Source organism: Aethalodelphis obliquidens, unplaced genomic scaffold (assembly GCF_003676395.1).
Source record: "Aethalodelphis obliquidens isolate GAN/ISIS:26980383/991018 unplaced genomic scaffold, ASM367639v1 scaffold90, whole genome shotgun sequence".
NCBI lineage: Eukaryota > Metazoa > Chordata > Mammalia > Artiodactyla > Delphinidae > Aethalodelphis > Aethalodelphis obliquidens.
The window spans coordinates 378,962-382,233 of NW_020838034.1; positions in this window are offsets into that span (position 1 = coordinate 378,962).

Sequence of the window (3,272 nt, forward strand, 5' to 3'; positions counted from 1 at the left end):
AGATGTTCATATCAATACTACTATGTAATAGGACTAGTATAGAGGTGTGTAGGGGCTGCTGTGGGAGATAAGAGTAGGGACCTGAGATATCACAAAGGAGGTGACATTTGAACCTGAAGTGGGTTTCCCAGGAGACAGAAGAAATTGCATGAACAAATCATGGAATGGATGTGGCAAGATCAGACCAAGGCAAGTGTCCAGCATGTGTGCAGTGCTCCTTTCTACCAGCAGAGGGTGTCCTTACAAGGGCACCAATCCTATCCTGAGGGCTCGACCCCCATGACTTCATCCAAACCCAATTATTTCCCAGAGGCCCCAACCTCCAAATATCAATACCATCATATTGGGGACTAACATATGAATTTGGGGGAAACAAACATTCAGTCCATAGCAGAGGTCAATATAGGATTTTAAGCTACTAAACCAGCTTTATTTGCCAGAAAGACAAGTTTGACAGCAATGTGGAAGACAAACTGGGCCTAACTCAATTTTTCCTTACACTGTGGGGCTGCGCATTAACAGGGCTGTGTGACTCAACCCTAAAGAGGAGCAGAAGGGTCTGGCTTCTGGTCCAAACATCTGGCCATCAGATTTTCCCAGGCAATCCCTTGGCAAAATCTCACCACCCCAGGCTCTCAGGCATCTCTCCTAGGCGGGACCACACTGAGTGGGGACTGAATGGTCAGCAGGGGGCACCAAAGGACTGGTGATTGGACAGTCACAGGGCTGGTCAGAGCCTTCCTGCCACGTGGTGAAAAGGGAAGCCTTCCAGGTTCCAGACCCTGGCACAGCCTGATCCCCTGGGCTCCATCATTCCCAGCCTCCTCCTCCCCTCGCCCCCGCTCCCATCCATACTCTGACCTCAAATAGGAGGTCAGAAAAGGAAGGAGGTGGATTTTTTTCCCCCAAATTCAGGGCAAACACACACACATACTTTTTTTTAAGGCTCTTCCCAGTTTCTTAGAGAAGTTTTTACTCACCAAACTCAGCAATTTCCTGATCAAGTTTTGGATCATACTTTTGTGTATTCCTAAACTAACACCGTGGCTCTGAGCTATGAACAAGGACGCTTCTCAGAACATAAAATCACAAGCCAGAGCTGGACGAGAGCCCCGGAACTGATTCTGATCTGGTAATAATTCCGCACTTTTGAGAGTAACTCACAAGCTAAAAACTGTATTTAGTAATATAGTTACCACAGGTGACCTGCAGCTGGGAGGAGGAAAGGACACCCAGAAACCATCTAAATGTCCAAAATGAGGGGACATTACCAAATGTTGAACATCAGCAGGAAGGAACAGTGTGTCGTCATTAAAATGGAAATTATACACTTGTAGGAAAATTCGGTAAGAAAGTAGAAATGGGGACTTCCCCAGTGGTCCAGTGGCTAAGACTCTGCGCTCCCAATGCAGGGGGCCCGGGTTCATTCCTAGCCAGGGAACTAGATCCCACATCCCACATCCCGCATGCTGCAACTAAGACCCAGAGCAGCTGAAATAAATAAATAAATAAATTTTTTAAGAAAAGAAAGTAGAAATGCTTGTCTCTTCTTTTTGCAGGGGAAGGGGGATGCATTAAAAATAGTTTTGACTCATTCCTGGAGGCAAACCTAGTCTTCCCCTCCCGCTGAGAGAGTGAGGGCAGGCAGAGGAGCTTCCCGCTTGGTTGGGAATTTGCTTGCTCACTTGTTTTAAAGAATAAGTGATTACAATGCCTGTTTTCTATATTTCCGTATTCTGGTATATTGTGTAACTTTTAGGTACCAAACTATTAGCATTTTTGTCCATATAGCAACATTAATTCAGTATTTTTCAAAACCTGAACTCTTAACCATTTATGTATTGAGATGTACCTAAGAATTTGAGATGTACATAATGTAACCTATAGGTTACATTAAAATTTCAAATCAAACAAATGTTAACGCTATTAGAAAGCATTCTTCTATACCTCCATAATCTGCAAAAGGCGACAGAAAGTGGCAATCAACAGAGTAAAAAATAATTCTCATTATCCCTGAGCAAAGGATGTTGGACGTTTCAGTACTGAAATTGATACCAGTTCCTCTGCGTTGTCATCCCTGTTCATAAATGAAGTAATTAAGGAAGGCAAAGCAAATTGAACATATGATCTTTAAACTAGAAACTGGCTTACAGTTAACAACAAAGACCGCAGGCCCTGAAAAATATTCCAAAGCATCTCAAAGTTACTAAACAAGAAATGAGGTTATTAGAAGATGGAATCGGCTGTCCCTCACCCCTATCAATCTAGATGAAGATGACAGTGCTTTCAGTAGCTGGCAAACCGTCCACAAAATTACATTCACAGCTCAAGGACGGCACCACTGATGATGATTGCTTTTTAAAATTGTGCTATTTTTTAATTGAAGTATAATTGGCTTATTATATTATATTAGTTTCAGGTGTACAACATAGTGACTCAATTTTTCTATACATTACAAAAAGACCACCACAATTAGTCTAATTACCATCCGTCACCATACAGAGTTATTACAATATTATTGACTATATTCCCTATGCTGTACGTTACATCCCCATGACTTATTTATTTTATAACTGGAAGTTTGTGCCTCTTAATCTCCCTCACCTATTTCATTCATTCTCCCCCCATCTCCCTCCGCTAGCAATCACTAGTTTATGCTGTCAGAGAGGAAGAAATTTTCCTCTGCCCTTCTAGGTTCTTCTGGCTGATCTAAGAAATTAAACTGACATGAGACAGATTCACAGGAAAAAAATCAAACGAAAGGTTAATAACGTCTATACATAGGAGAAACCCAAGAAAACTGAGGAACTCACCAAAATAGGTGAATCGTGCACCTTAAATACCATCTTGAGCTAAAGACAAAAGAGGAGTTGGGAGTAGTGATTTGGGACTTCAGTTAGGAGGAAGGCATTTCACAAGGAGATGGAAAAGCAGATGTTTGGTAAACAAATGTTCGCTGGGCCTTGCAGACAAAGCGACAGAGTGGACTCTGATAGCCAGGCCCAGTGGAGCTTCCCCCACCACACCTAGCCCATATTCTCTGCACAAATCTCTGGTGATAGCTCTATTCTAGATTCTTTAGGCAGCTGAGGAGGTTTCCTGAGACTTCTGATTCTTAAAAATGATCATCCTAATCTAATCCTCATGTCAAAGAGATACATTTTAGGGGGCAAATCTTGCTCCCCTCCAGTCCCACCTTTGAAATCTCTTTTAAGAAGTTTCATAGACCAGAAGTTGAGTTGATCAGTTGTTTTACATCTCATTGAACCGGT